We start from the raw sequence: 16,763 nt of genomic DNA, 5'->3' as shown, positions 1-16,763 counted from the left end.
AAGATTCTCTACAGCAGTTAAAGAGGCTGTGTATAAAATAAGATGCTAATAAAAATAATTATGGAAATTTATTATAGGTATATAAATATTAAATTCAGAATAATCCTTTTGCTTTCTAAATCAAACCAACCCCAAATATTTATTAATTTAAAAACATGAAACTCACTAAACTCACTCCCAATCCCACAGAAAATACTTCCTTGGCAGGGCCTTCATTCCTTACACATTTATCTTGAATTCAGAGGGCCACTGAAGAGCTCCAATTATTGCCTCTGAAAGAAGTTATTTCCTAACTGTGGTCTTCATTAAAAAATAAAAAAAAGGTAACTGCTCAATTACTTCCCCTTCCTATTTGGTTGCAATTCCAGCTGCACCACTTTTCTCCAAGTTTTTGAAGTCTAGGTAACCTAAATATCAGGTTAAAAAAAAAAACAAAACCAAAAAAAACAAACAAAAACCCCAAAGATGTCCCCCTTGCTTTTTGACTGCTTCATTTCTGCTTTGTATTTTTTTTTGTGACCTTCATCAGAGCCTCCTCATTTCCCCCAGCTCTCTGCAAGATTCTCCAAGATCTTTGTACTTTACAGAAGTCTCCTGTGCATGATCCCACCCACAAACTGATATAACATGAGTGAGTGTAACACCTTTAAGTACCTGTCTCACCAATCTAACTCTCTATTCTCTCTCTGTTCTACCACATCCAAATTAAAATCTCATTAGCATCTTCCTCTGGTCTTTTGCTATGAATGTCTAGCATGAATTTCAGATATATTACAGCTCAAGTGAAGCTTTTAATTCTGCACCATCCCTTCCTCCCCATGCCCCCTTTTAAAATCTATTTCATGAATGCTTTCTATAGGAATAACCACCTGCATCTCAGTCTTTTAAACTTGACTTAAATCACTATACTTATTATACCCTCTGATAAGGCCTTTGACATTTTGGTCCACACATGCTTCTTGCATAATATCTCTGAAATATAGCCCTTCTAATCTTTCTAGAGAGAGAAAAAGAAAAAAAAAAAAAAGAAAAAAAAGGAAATAATTCCTTGCATTCCTTGTTTTGGCCTAAACAAGTACAGTTTTGCTTGGTTCAAATATGTTCCAGATGTGTTTACCACCAGAGAAAAGATTTATCAGTGTAGAATACTGCAGTATCCCTTTAGCAGTGGCTGTTCCAGTGTGAATCCTCTGCATCACCTCAGGGAAGCAGCACACTCTTGTATTCTAAACCCCACCACAACTAAGTAGAGCCCCAAGGAATCTCACCTGTGCATCAACACATTGGAAAAGAGATTTACAAAATTTTATTTATTGTGTAAATGCAAGCTTTCTTCATTTATTCAGCCTTCTTGTCCTATGCCCTTCTCCACTTCAACACTGATACCAATTTCTACTTCTCAACCAAAGCTGGAAGCCTCCAAAGCCCATTTTAATAGAAAGGGCAGTTCTACAAACCTAAAGTATTGGTCTTCTTGGGACAGCCCCTTAAATCCACCTTCCTCATGCAGCCAGGATCACAACAAAGGCTCTTACAACACTCAACCTGCAGCCCACTGTGCCAAACAGGACTGCAACACCATCTTACTGAGTCTATTTCTCTGTTTGATCTCTTTTTTTTTTTTTTTTTCATTTTTAGTTAGGTTTTCTATTCTTGCAAGACGCAGACCATCTATTACCTTTTTGCGTTTATAGATCACGTAGTACAGCACAGTCTTATCACTTACACAGTGAATGAATGGAAAATATTAATGCAAATTAACTAAAAACCTGACAACATATTTCTTAATAAAAATACAGCCGGTCTGAGAAACAGCTAGAGCATGACTTATATTTTACAACTCTTTTTTTAAAAAAGAAAGCTATATCAAAATATTAGGCACAGCGATATCAGAAGTGAGGGCAGAAAGGGGGAAAAGGGAAGAATTTTATAAAAGCAGTGTTCTTCTGTAGCAAAATGATTCTTAAAAGCTTAAGCTTCACTTAAAAGCTATGTCTAGCTGACAGTGTAGTCAACAGTTAATATTTATGCTCATAAGAGAATTTTCTATCCCAAGGAATTAAAAAAAAAGTTCTTTGTCATGTATTTTATATTCTGGTCTCTTGATTATTTAAACATTCAGCATCCATAAACAAGCAGTTTATCCATTAGATCAGCTATGTGACACAAAAATTAATGGACCCCTGAGAAATACCCTTCACAAAAAAAAAAAAAAAGTTGATTAGCATGCTTATACATAGCTTAAAGGAAAGCAGACAAATTGTGCAAGAACACAAATGCCTCTTAAGACCTCAGTTTCTGCAATCATATGGATGAAAGCGACACTGTATTTTTGGTAACTGCTGCTTCACAAAATACTGCTCATTAAGATACAAGCCTTGTCTAATAGCAGTGACAAAGGCATTATTTCAAATGCTGTAACTGAAAAAGAAACAAAAATAATGCAGCAACTTAAACCAGTAAAGGACAAATTGATTCATAAGCCAAAATACTGCCTCATAATACATCAAGACACACTTCCTCATTGGCAGTGCTAGCCTTTTATATGTCTAACTAGACAGAGAGATCTAAAACCATGTCTATCTTCAGCCAAACTATTTCTCAAGTCATTTAAAACAGCAAACATGCAAAGACCTTGCAGCACGCTTACCCTTTCAGCTTGTCCTAACTCTGCAGCCCAGAGCTTTTCATGCCAAATGGGACATGGCTTTGCTTTCAAGAGGTACCCTTATGAATTCTCTTCACTTTCCTGCAGATTTGCTGCTAGAATTTATAAGTAGCACTTCAAGCCTTTTCTCCCCCTTGTCCACACTGGTTTAACTTCTTTATGATGGCAGATAATTGTTTTGGCCTTAGGCAAGGAATGTGCTCTCTGCTTAGGAAGATGGCTGCACAGCATCTTTACAAGGGAGCCAAATGAGGAAAAATGAGATAGTTGCAGAACATTACATTTTTTATCTTATCAGTTATTGAAGAAATACTCTTCTATTTAGTATGGTAAGAATACTAATAAGAGGTCAAAATATAATATTAGGCTCTTGGTATTGATGGGAATAAGAGTCATGATAAAAAAAAAAAGTTGTTTAATGGATACGGCAGCAAAACCAGTATTAAACTACAGAAAACAAGCATTTATATTAAAAGAATAAACAAACAATAAAATGAATCCAAGTAAGTGAAAAATTGAGGGAAGTCCATTTTCTGTACAATCTGTATCTTTTCTTACTGAACCATAAATGCATCCTATTTTTTACTGCAATTAGCATAATCTGAGCTGATACAACAAGAATTAAGTTTATAAAACATATAATGTACATCTATACTGAAATCATATACTGAAGTTCATTAAAAAGGACAATAATTGATTCTCAAATTCTGTATATCTGAAAAGACAGGCTTAAAGATTTTTTAATCAAGAGAACAGAAAAAACAGATACATAAGACCTTTCACAAATGAAATTGAAGGTGGATTTTTGAAAGCTGAGAGGCGTGGCCTCAGCAGGTGACCCAAAATTGTGTACTACTCTATTATGCTTCCTCCTCCTCTTTTTAATATGGTATCAGTACTTTTCAGATAAGCTGAATTTTCTTTTTTTTTTTTTTCTGTGTTGAGCCCAGAATGAGGGAGAAAAATCCTGATCAGAAACTAACACAGAGACTGAAATTCCATAAAGGACTTAAAGCACTAGAAAAGAAGCAAGGGCAAAGATAGTCCTGTTCATCAGCTTAAGCAGTTCGATCATAACAGCTATAATTCTTTTTCCCATTTCCCATGTAAGTCTGTACCTCCCAAGGACAGCAAATATCATTACAGGAATACTTGAGGGAAATCTCTCTACTGATACTAATGTTTTCATTCTGTAGTGGAAGCACCAAAATCTAAACTTTGCAATGGTACATTAGAACACAGACAGCCTTTAGCTCTCCTCTATTTCCATTATTTTGTTGTTCTTTTTTTTTTCTCCATTCACCACTCAGTACTTAGAGACCCTAAAGTTCCTAAAGAAAAGAAAAATCAGTTTGACTTAACTCATGAACATGACATTAACAGAGGATTTCAAATTTATTTCCAAGTTTGTTAAAGTACTTGTGAATAATGATGCTCATGAAAAGGTTAGTTAAAAATTCATTGTATTTTTACAATAATAGAGACTATTCTTAAATCTCTCAAATACTTATTAAAAACCTGGCTTTATTTTGCCATGCATTTATATTGTTTTCTCTGTTTTTAACGCAGAAGCTTTTAAATATAAAAGTTGGAGGCTTGATTTTCAACAAAAAAGAACACAAACAGGTTACTGTTAACACCAGCTCTTTTTCTCACACCCTTTCTGAACCTTTTCATATAGAGACAAACTGGAAAACACCACACTGGAAGCAGCTGAGGAAGCAAACCTAAGTGATCCTTTGGAGATTTCTGCTGGCAGCTGACTGCTCCATCTATTTCCCAGCAGTGTTAAGAACACAATATGGCAGCAACAAAACAAAAAGTCAAAGCTGTGGCTTTGCTGATATCTCACACTTATACTCAGTTTGGAAATCCGTTTTGTTTTGGTTTGGGTGGGGGTTTTTTTTGGTTTTTTTTGTTTTTTTTCCAGAGAAATTTGATTAACATGTTTCAGACTGATATTTAAATAAGTATCCCTGGTTTAGCTCTTGAGAAAGAGACAAAGATATACAGAATTCCTACAGTTCAAACTTCAGACACCTTCTCAGTCACATACATCAAAATTGTGATATACCTGGAGTATTTACAAGCATTTACACAATTTTCACTAATTCCTAAATGACTACATAGCAGCTCTAGTATTTAATAAAGGTGTAGAGTGAAATCCAAGTGGCTGACATATAAACCTCCAGAGGCAGTAGTAACCTGAGGCTGGCAGGCATCTTCTCTTCTGCTTTGGCTGAGTGACCTTTTACTTGACCTACAAGCATGAGTATCACTCAGGAATATCAATGAGAAGTACAAGAAAACAGCTCTCTTCTACACTGGTTCCCTGGGCAGTGGCTGGTGCAGCAGGCACCGTTAAACCCAAAATTTACACTTCGTTTTCTGGATATTTGCATCTCTCTGCCTAAAAAATGACAGATTTATCCCCTTCTGCCTTATTTCCCCCTCCCTCCAGGCTTTCTTTTTTGAAGTCAGGTTCTTCTAGTACTGCTGCACAGAGAAACAAAATATTGACATGGCTGCCTGATTGCCATGGAATTACTCCATAGAGGAGAATTCTGAATTAACATTCAACATCATTTTAGCTTTAGTATTTTGTGGTTCAGTCACTAGACCTTGCAGTTTATTGCATCTGTGAACTGCATTTTCTTCTGCCAGAAAATAACCTTCTGTTTAAGGCACTTGAGGTTGGGTAAAAAAAAAAATATCCTCAAACAGATTTCATTAATTCAGGCAAGAGAAGGTTAATATCCCATGACACAGCCTATTTGTTTGTAGGGGTGTTAAATGCATCATTTCCCTAATAAACTAAACCACTAGAGGAATGTGTAGAAGCTGGTGTTCCTTCCCTCAACCCATAAAATAGCAGCAGTGTCTGCCAGGTAAACTCTGAGGAAAAGTAGTCAATGGATAAGCCTTTTTAAGTGAGGTATATCAAACTGATACAACAATAACAGGAAGAAACTATTCTGTTTTGAATCTTTTGAATGGTCTCTTCTGCAGGAACCAGAAGCAAAGTCCATTTATTTTACCCTCAAAAGAAAGACTCTGTTCTACCAGTGTATTACCTGCATTACAGTTTTAGCATTCAGAATCCCTGCATTTCCATGTTGCTTGAGAAATTATGGTTTTCATTTTGCTGATCTTTATGGAGTTTCAACTTATCTAATCAATGCTATAAAGAAAACAAAACCAACCATCTGAACAGCACAGATATATGGCATGAGAATTTCAGCTTGAAAAAAAAAAGTGGCATAGATACAGCTGATAACATTTGCAGAAAATAATGCTCACTGACTTGTGTTATAGATGTTCCCTCTCACCTCCACATACCACAAAATAAAACAGATTAGGTTCTTACTCCACAAAATATTAACTGTAAGAAAAACCTTCCCTCCTGCATGCCACAGATCAATTAAATTCTGAGATATCATCGCTGCCCAAGAGGAATTCAAAAGTCTGAAAAAAATTCAAAGGTTTCCCAGCTCCTCCTATTTGTACATTTAATTCTCTGAGGACTTTGTATTAGCTATTGGGCATGGAAAGTCAAAACATGTTTGTTGGAAACAAAAAACCCTATAAACCAAAAGCCTTGCAGACCATACACTTCCCAATTGTTTCGCAAAACCACTGTCCTTGGTCTTTTTAACTTGAGTAGCAGATCCTCCTGATGGGAAGACCACAGTCCCTCAGAAAGCTGAATAAATATAAGATGAAAGCTAAATATTTTTGACATGTCAAGACATTTGAAACATATAATTAGGCAAGACAATTGCCTAATGGATCACCATGAATGTTAACATTGTGACTGAGAAAGATCTCAGTATGCATCAGAGATACAGAAAATATCAAGCTTTCTGTTTTCATCCATCTTGGCTAGGGAAACATAAAAACCATCAGGCTTCCCATGGTCTTATGCAGTCCCTTATGCAGCACTCTCTGCTGAATAAAGAAGCAATCCAGACACTTAGATTTTACTAAGCAACAGCTGAAATACAAATCTAGCTGCCTAGCCAACTCTCAATTATTTTAAATATGTATGTTTTACCACAAATATCTATGAAGAGCAAATTCATCTGCCTTTACATGTTATTACATTACCTTGAGCACAGGACTGGTCTCAAAGAAGTAAATAATTTTCCATTAGGTAAGATTAGACTCAAACTATTCAGATTCAGACAATGAAATGGGCATATTACTCAAATATCAAGGGACTTTTACCCATAAGATTGTTGAATTCAACATGTCCTGACTCCTGGACCAATGTGCACGATAGTAATCTGTAAGATTCTAGGGAGATGGACTGGAAGGGTTTACAAATGAAACAACAGAAAGCCAGGTTCATTTAAAAAAATAAAATAGTGATAAACCATAAACATACAGCCGTGCTTTCCATTAGGATCTTAAGCCTCTCAAGGGTTTGACAAGAATTAATTTGCCCAGCTGCAGTTCACGCCCCTTGTGAGAACTCCAGACTATCAGGAAAGAGCCACCTCATGTCCCATGGGATGACAAGGCTCACAACCCACAGACTCTTGTGGAATAAAGCTGACACAACAGGACTGCATTTTACAGCAGCAGCCTCAGAGTTGGCCTGTGGCACAGGCAGGACAGCTACAGCCCCAGCACCACTGCTGAGTGACCCCTGGGATGGAGATGTGCATGTGGATGTCAGCAACATAAGGGTAAAAATCCTTTCCAGGTGCAGCAGATGGAGGGTGACTGTTGTAAATGCAAGGGAACTACAAACCTACTTTTTCTAACTACCATATCTCTAACAAACTCACAACTTGTGACCTTCCAGAGTCTCCACACAGGTGGGTTGGATTGGCCATCAGGCTCAAACAATCCTCACCAGAATCCAATCAAGCACTCACCCCCAAGTAAACAATTCTCCAAACACATTCCACATGGGAAAACAAGGAGCAGAAATAGAAATTGTTTTCTCTTTCTTTCCTCTGTGCTCCTCTATGAAAGAGTCCTGAGAGAGAGAAGAATGTGCCTGCCACAGATGACAGCATGTAGGGAAGCTCAGTCCAGGCTCTCGAGGTGTAAGACATAGGATGGAAGAGCACAGTGAGGAATATGGCCATATGAGTTCTTGTTTCTGTTCTCAAATTGTCAAACCACAAATTTTCACTCAAATGCACAAATGGCATCATATTCAGGAGAACCAGGAATTTTTACTTTTCACTCTCTGCAAGGTACTTAACTGAAAGAAGGGATTCGGATATCTCGTGATTGCAGGGACTGGACAGATGCTTGTACACACACATTGAACAAACATTTTGGTTGTAAAATATGTATTTATATACGCTTTATGAACACTAGCTGTGATCTGCATCTAATCTTTAGCTGCATTTGTCCTCCTTTCACCTGCGTGACAATCAAAAGAATAAATTTATCAATGGTGTTGTAAACCACTACGGATTCTGAAAGGAGTGAATTATTCAGCTGAATCCTAACATAGCTGCCCATGAAAAGTGTTTGACAGAACTGTATGATCTGCAGGGCAGAAATCCAACTTTTAATACTGCTGTATTACCCAAGCCATAAATATTTTCCTGACACTGTCAGGTTTAACATTCAGCACCACTATAATTTCTAACCTAAACCATGAACAGTTTAAAGGATTTGTAGTCTCTTAATATTTCATCTGCTGTAACTACAGTTGTTTTAATGTGCCATATTGGTTTCTGTAATACAATAAGGTTCTTGTTCTTCAGAAAAAAAAAAAAAAACAAAACAAAAAAACAAAACAAAATCCCCACACAACAAAAAACCTAATGTACTTCAAAGCACAAATCAAAACTGCTACATAAATTAAAAAAATATTAATTATGAAACTGCTGGCTCAAACAGAGGATGACAATTACAACTTGGGAAAAAAAGTTCAGCTTCATGATTATTTCAATAACCACTATTTACCTGACTAGTACAACCTGTACACTGTGTAAAAAAAATAAATAAAAAAATAAAAAAGGCAATTAAGTAGGAAGAAATGTATCAGACCAACAAGCTTAATTGAAAGTGAGGAGATGGAAAAATCTAATTAACTTTGCAAACTAGTTTTGCCTTTGTCAATTACCTTAATTGTGCTATTGGAGTACAGGTTATGATCTTCACTAAAATTTGAATCACAAGAACATTTGTGAAATCTCTGAAAGAGAAACAGCCTCTGAATGCTTCTTAATTACGATAACACGCAACATGAAGCAGCATCACATCTGTTGAGACACAATGTTTGTAATGTTAAAACCTCTCAGACTTTTATCAACCTACCTAACTGCTGCTGATATTGGAAATTTGGGATGCCATTACTATTAGTTTTTTAATGCAATACTTATAAATGGGAGTTTGGCATTTCCCTAACTGTAGATTGTTTACCAAAGAATCATCTTATTTCACAGAGAATTCCCACTGAAGCCACAGAACAGCCAGGGAGAAGGTACCAGAGAATTGTAGCAGTGCCTGCCTGAGGGCCAGAGCAGATCTGAGCGGATCAGACCTTTTCTGACACTATAATTTCATGGCTTCAGCTGGTGCTGACTAAGATTGGTTTTGTGATGGAGAACTCAAGTTTACATTCTGAAGTACATACTGACAACACATTAGATTCAAACATTCCAGAATCACTTGAAGACTCAGGAAAGGACCTGGAGCTTCCCAGGGATTTCCCCTTGAGGTCTGTGAGTACCTCCTTTAAGCCAGCCAAGGAGAGAAACTTCTTTCACCTCCATCATTTCTGCAGCATCCCGACCCTGACCAGCAGCCAGATACCCACCGTGCCTGCCTCTGGCTCACTGCACTCTCTTCACACAGAAGGGAGGCAAGAAGACTCGTAGAATGAGACAGTGGCAAGTTAATAAGGAAAAGCAAAAGCTGTGTGTGCAAGTACAGAAAAATCCCCTGCTTCCCATCGGGAGGCAGATGTTCACCACCTCCCAGGCAAGCAGGAACTCAGAGCACATTAATGCCTGTTAGGAAAACAAACACCTTAACCCTGAATGTCCCTTCTTCCTCCTGCCCTGAGCTTTTACATCTGAGCACACCACAGGATAGGATGGGATACCCCCTGGCATCCTGTGTCTCCTCCCAACCTCTTGCCCATTCCCAGACTTCCAGTCCCTGTGGGGCTGGATAAAACCAAGGTTTTGCACTAAACACCAAAACATCGCTGTTTTACCAACACTGGTTTAGCTACAAATGTGAATCACAGCACCATACAGACTGCTCTGAAGAAAGCTGCTTTTCCCAGTAGAAATTTAATGGAAAACACATTCCACTCAAAAAAGACACCTACATATGAAAACAATGTCAAAAAACAACCTGAAACTTTGAAACTTTCTGTGATACAAACATCTTGAATATCAAGTCACTCATGAGACAAAAATATTCCTGAGATCTCTTAATGCTTTTCAGACCTCTATCAGAGCTACAAACCTACTCTCCGGAAGAAAACTTCAGGTTAATTCCAAAGCTTTTCTGACAATCCTTTTATTTTAAAAAGGGGAAATTACCTAAACGATTCTTCTTACTAAAAAAAAATAAAAATCTATAAGTAAAACAATGACTGCAAAGAAAGTAATTCAGAGCAAAAGCTGTAAGCAGTTGGAAATGTAAGCAAATAAAACTCTAACAGAGAAAACAATAGCAAACAGTTTTGAAAATTAGTTTCAGTTACAAACTCCTCATTCTCATTGTCAAAATAATATCTTCTATTCTTTGACAAATACATACTTTTATCCAATGTTGTTGCCTCCCATCACAACTCTTCTAAGCAACAGAACAAACTCCATATGCCTTAAAATGAAAACTTAGTTTTCTGTAACTAAAATCAGCCTTGACAGCAACAATTACAAAAGATCCATTGCCTTTACATTAAAAAAGGTGGGGTTTTGTTTTGTTTGGGTTTTTTTTCTGCTTATTCCTTTAAGAACTTAATCTGAAAATTATTAAGTTCTCCTAAGCGTACAAATTCTCTCAGCTTGAAGTTCCAGCTATCAGGCACCTGAATTGAGCATTGGATGGGACATCAGAGAGATCAGCTTAATCCCTCCCCTATCTCAGAACATATCATATAAATCCCATTCATAGAGCTATCAACCATCAGCTTTGCTTGTCAAGGATTCCTGCCACTCCTGCTCCTCTTGAGATCTGCCTCCTCCAACAGCACATTCCAGCTGAAGGTAAAGAAATGGTGCTTCACTATGTGCCAGGGCTGCACTGGAGGTGACATCCTGTGACAATCCCTGTGAGCTGATGATTGGGCCACTCTTCAACCCATGGAGAAAAATGTTTCCTTATCAGCAGATGCAGGAAAAGACAAAATTCTCAGAATCTGAGGTATTGATGATCCCGAGATTGCAGAAAGTCTCCGTCAGCCCCATTGCCAAAGAAGTCATAATTCGTCTGTGCTGGTTTCAAGGTTGTTTATTCTGTTTATCTCTAACATGTTCTGCTGCCCTGCCGCAGGTCTGTCCTGCAGGGCAGCGTGTGGGGCTCTGCCCTCAGTGGGATGTTACAAACATTATATACCAGAAACTACCTGTGCTATATTTACAATAACGTGCCAATATCTGTCACCTACGTTGAACAGTGTGTCCCCAGCCTAAACCAACAGGAAAATGCCAACACTACAGTGAAACATGGAGGGCATGAAGAAGGAGAAAAAGGACAAGACACACCCAATTTCCTCCATCTTGTCCCCTTTGGACCCCTAATCTAGAATCCTAAAATTTTACTTTTGCACCCGTGCCACACTTAATTATTACTTATATCAAACACTCAGAGCTTGTAATTCATCCCGTAAGATTGAAAACTCTTTTCCATGGACAGAGATCACAGACAGTGTCTCTGGGGGCTCTGTACAGGGGGGTTCCTGACCTTCTGCCAGGGTCCCAGACCTTCCAGGGCAGCCAGAGAGATACCCTGGATTCCCACACAAAATGTACCTAACAGCAGGTTGAGTCTACAGGAGGAAAGGAGTCAGGGAAAGTAAGTGCAGTACAGTTCCTGAGAGCTCACGAAAAAGTAAATAAAGCTTTTGATAAAAAATACACAACAGTTCATTTAATAGTCTATACAAGTTGGAAAGCCCAAGAGTAATGTTTAAAGCTACTGAAGTCCCCTAGAGTAAGGAAAATTTTATGGATTAAATACTTAATCCAAAAGAGAAATAGATCAGCTGCCATGCCACAACCTTGCAGCCTGAGGCAAAAATACTCAATATATTAAATTGCTATATAAACAACCCATGTCTGAAAATAAAGTGCCCTAAAAACTAAAAGGAAAAAAAAAATCCATTGAAAAGAGCATCCATTTTTTTTGTTCAACTTTGGTGGAATGAACTCTGAATTAGACTATATGAGAAATTCATTTGGGTCTCAGATATACAAACACAACGAAGATTCGATTTGTTTTAATCAGTGCTTCATACCTAGCATTTAAGAGCAGAATTGGGCTCTCTATCAGCAGTTCTGCAATACTCTATACTGTAATATCACTAGGCTTATCTCTCTAGTCTTCTCTTTAATTAAATTGTACTTTTTATTTTTCAGATATTGGCAGAGCAGTTCCAGGGAAAATAAAAAATAGCATCTTACATTATTTTGCATTTGTTTTAAACCTCTTGCTTTTCAATAAAGCTACCTCCAAAAAGTGCAGATTTTAGGTACTTCAATGGGATTACAGCTTGCCTGCTAATTCTGCCATTAAATTAATTCCGAGAAGCTCTCCACTGCAGTTACTTCAGTAACAAATAAGACTCAAGTATAAAAGATGCATTAAAACGTGTCTTGGTCCCAATGTAAATGCAGAGAGCATTGCAGCCATGTAATCTCAAGGAGAAAACAGACAAGGAAGACTCTAATAAACTGCATACTTGAAAAAACAGATATGTTTTTGGTTTCATGAAGATAAAAATATAATATTTTGTATTTGATTTACATAGCTAGAGGGGTGACTATTAGAGCATTTACGATTACATTTTGATTATTTATTTTCCGTCAGAAAATCAAAGCTCAACTAGGTAAAAGAACAAAATGTATGGTACCTTTTCCATGGGGAGGAAAAACAGAAATTATGCAAGGGCAAATATCCCACAGCCAGTAGGCAACAGAGATGAAAACTGAATTTTCACACTGTCAAGATGAGTTGTTGTCACTTTCAACCTTGCCTGTAATGTTACAGCATATGCATCAATTAGATAACTTATTCCACTGCAGAATCATATGCACAGGTTTCACATTTTAATAAGTGTGTAAGAACACTGAAGCACTTCATGAAGGAAGAAGAGCACTGGAAATGCAAATTCAGGTTATCTGGGTCACCTGTATCCTGAGCAACTTTCAACAGCTGCTCACAACACGTTTACTCCACAGATGGAAAAGGATGAAGTCTTGGCTTGTCCAGCATCACTTTCACTCAAGCATTGGTGCTGGGGAGCTGAGAGCTGAGCACCACAAGCACGGATCCCCCTCTCCTGCTCCCCTGGTGCAGAGCAGTGGGATGCATACAGAGGAGAGACATTTCCCCTCCCCCATCATTTAAACTGCATAAACTGTAATATTAGTAAATCAAGCAAAGAGCTAATCAAGTTTTGATTTGCTAATTACTTCTCAATTTGATTAGAGCTGGCAGCTAATCATCTCTGGAAACATAAAGTCAACCTTTCACTAACATTTGCAAATCGGGACTTTAGTGTAAAGAAACTGATATTGTGCATTACATCCTCATAATTATTTTTTTTTTATATTTCAGTGGTTTTAACAACAATTCTAATTTTCATTATTATGGCAGCACTCTGAATAAAAACTCCATAGAATTCTATGTGGCCTGGGAGTGAACATTGATAGAAGTTCTGGTACTACTAAAATTAGTGTTCAAGGAGTATGTAATGTTACATTAAACAAATACAATGCAATTAAAAAGCATAAATTCTCAAAGAAAAAAATATATTGAAAAAGGATGAACAAAGCAACACAGAACTTTAACAACCAGAATCTTCAGGGCAAACTTTTAGAAGTAGGACTTCACCCCATAAGAAAAAAAATATAAATTACATTATGTAGGATAAACAAGTTCAACTGGAATCAAGAAATTCAGACTATGTAGTGTCACTATTTTTCTGAAGTAACAGAGAAATAGCAAAAAGAATGGAGTTATGTTCTATTTTATTTCTGTGAAGCTCTTAGCATGCAGTATCTACCTGTATTTTTCCTTATCTGACTTGAGGGCAGCCTTCTAAACCCAGTAACTCTCTGCTGCTCCCCACTGCCTGGCTTCTTCAGTGCCTTCCTACATGAGTTTCACTGAGGGATAGATGGAAAGCTAATGACCTGAAAAATACATCATTACAGCTACCATGCCAGCAGTTACTGACCAGAGTAAGCATGCTTTGATAGACAAAACTCCGATTAGGCATATCCCTGCAAAATCCCTTCCCTACAAAAGAATCACAGCATCACTAGGTTGGAAAAGACTTCTGAGATCATCAGGTCCAACGTATGACCTAGAATCTCCTCATCAAAGTGACACATCCAGTCTGTTTGTAAACACATCCAGGGATGGGGACTCCACCACCTGGGCAGACCATTCCAGTGCTAATCACTCTTCCAGTGAAGAATTCTTTCCTGATGTCTAACCTAAACATTCCCTGTTGCAGCTTAAGACCCTGTTTCCTTGTTCATGTTTCCTCTGGCTTGATGCAGCCACCAGAATGACATTATTCAAGCCATCCTTTGTCTTCAAGGATTGTCCCTCCAGATCCCCATCTCCCTCCAGCCGTGCATTACATGCAGCTCCTTGTGCAATGCAGACTCCAATTCCAGCACAGCACCTGGGAGAGCATGAGCAGGGGAGCAGCAGCAGGGAATAAATAGCAGCTCTGAGAACTGCTTAAAATCGCCTGGGAGGCACTGCAGAGAAGGGAACAGAGCGTGTTCAGTGAAGGGAAATCCTGAGGCACAGCTTTCCACCTTCCTTTCCAGCTCCATCCTTCCAGACCTGCAGGTCAGCACCATGGCAGAGCAGAACCACAGCGGTGGGAAAGGACAGAGGTGGCTCCAGATCCCTCGGACAGGGAAAGGAGCACAACAACAGCCAATTATACCCGATTTACTAGAAACAGTGTGGTCTAAACACCCTGCTAAAGATACTGGGACAGAAAAAAAGGAGTCAGAAACAACTGAGGTGCAGTGTTAAATAAAGTGCAGCTTAAATTAGTAAAATAAATGGGTTAATTTAAGAGAAAACACATTTCAAAGAAAAAAATACATTCAGAGCCTGTCAAAAACATTTTACTTGGAGCTTTTCCTACAAAATACTTGGCTTTTTTCTTTTACCATTACTTTTCATTTTTAAACATCTTGGCTTTGTATTACTGAGTTTTGAAAGATGTCATTAAGTCCAAAAAATTTACTATGACACTTTGTGAAGAAATTTTCAATACTTCATTTATAAATCATTTGATGAAGAAATTCAAATGGTGAGGCTTTGTTACAAACTTGAATAATTTTTTAGCTCCCCCCTGAAATAAATTATCTAGCCAGCTGCAACTAGCAAACAAAAATAGCTGATATTGGGATATAAAAACTGTCTCTACTGTCTATAATCCTTCTTCGTCTCTATGATAATTTCCTTAAAGTTGCTGATTTAATTGAATTACTATTAATTGCTTGTTTTTTTTCCCTCTCATCTATCCATTCTGATTTTTAGTTGAACGCTGGAACATTAGAAGTGGAAGGGTTTTGACAGAGGAGGGTAAATAATAAAGGCACTAACAAGTGCCACCAAATCTTTGGCATCATGGATTTCCAATTTTCAGTAACACCATTGCTCTGGATACTCTCATGACAAAAATGACTGATTACTCATAATCATTATTACCATCAAAAGTCATACAAATTCATCATCAGTATAATAATTATAGAACAAAAACTGCAATTGTCACTTCAGCAATACAGCATTTGTTATATCTTAATAAAAAGCAAAATCTAAAAGGTTAGGAATTCTCTATTCTCTTTACCAGCCGCCATGAAATCATAGCAAGCACATTCTGTCTGTTCTTTAATTTTTCTCTGCAAAATAACTATGCATAAAATTTATTCTTAATTTCCCTGAAATTGATTTTGGGACAAGAAACTAAAAGGTAACTCTGAAACCTTCCAAAACGTGGAAATGCAGACTTTGTGACATTTGACATACGCTATATTATATTCTCTAGCAAAAACACAAGCTAGTTTTCCCTCTGATAGAATATTATAGGTCTTGTCCTTAGAGAGTATTGAATATGACACTTATTTTTAATCGAGTGCATGTTTCCTATCTAACATTCAGAACATAAATACCAGAAGCTTTCCAAAACATCCTTAAAAGCACAAGATCAAAGGACTTTGGAACTAATACCTAATCTTTAGTTTTGCTGTTATCACAGGCACAGTCTGAACTTGGCTATTTGTGATTTTGGCAGTTATTTCAAAAGCACACTCAGAAAATTATTAAGACATTTCAATGAATCCACATGAGAAAGCACTGCTTAGTTTTGCCAGCAGTGCACTTCAAGAAATCATGTTCCCATAAACTCCTTTGCTGAGATTCTATAGATGAAACATTCTGCATTCACCTTAACTCCCAGGTCTATGCCGACTAATGAAACAATGTGTCTTTTCAAATCTAAGTTATATAGTATAAATTAGATGTGCACTTAAAGTATAGCTTAAAAACTTAATGCTTTCTGAATTAAAACTTGAGGAAGAAATAAATTTTCCAGAGAGAGACAGTTTTCAAAGCACTTGAAACATACAGTTGAGATGATATCTATTAAACCAGCTACTTTTCAAACATCAAGGAAATATAACTAAAGATTGTATCTGTCTGAAATTAGAACACAACCATTCTTGTCCATCAAAGAGGAAAACAACTCTACAATTCAGTTTGAGTATTAAGTGATCAAGTGCCAAACACCAGTGGTTTAACTCAATCCATCTATTTGGTCTCTGCAACTTTAGTCCTTCTTTACAAAAAATAAATGTGTTCTGAAAAACAGGGATGTATTCTATGAAGAAATTTAAAAGAAAATCTGTTGTCA

General features: G+C 37.3%; 1 protein-coding gene across 4 annotated transcripts in view; it reads right to left on the bottom strand.

Annotated features, from left to right (window-relative positions):
- The window catches only part of CADM2 (cell adhesion molecule 2), a 585,014-nt gene that overhangs the window by 236,666 nt on the left and 331,585 nt on the right, over window positions 1-16,763 (bottom strand). The window lies entirely within an intron of this gene.

The sequence above is a fragment of the Taeniopygia guttata genome, chromosome 1 (assembly GCF_048771995.1).
Source record: "Taeniopygia guttata chromosome 1, bTaeGut7.mat, whole genome shotgun sequence".
NCBI classification, from domain to species: Eukaryota; Metazoa; Chordata; class Aves; order Passeriformes; family Estrildidae; genus Taeniopygia; species Taeniopygia guttata.
The sequence above is the reverse complement of the archived record's forward strand: the minus strand, read 5'-3'. Positions and strand labels throughout refer to the sequence as shown.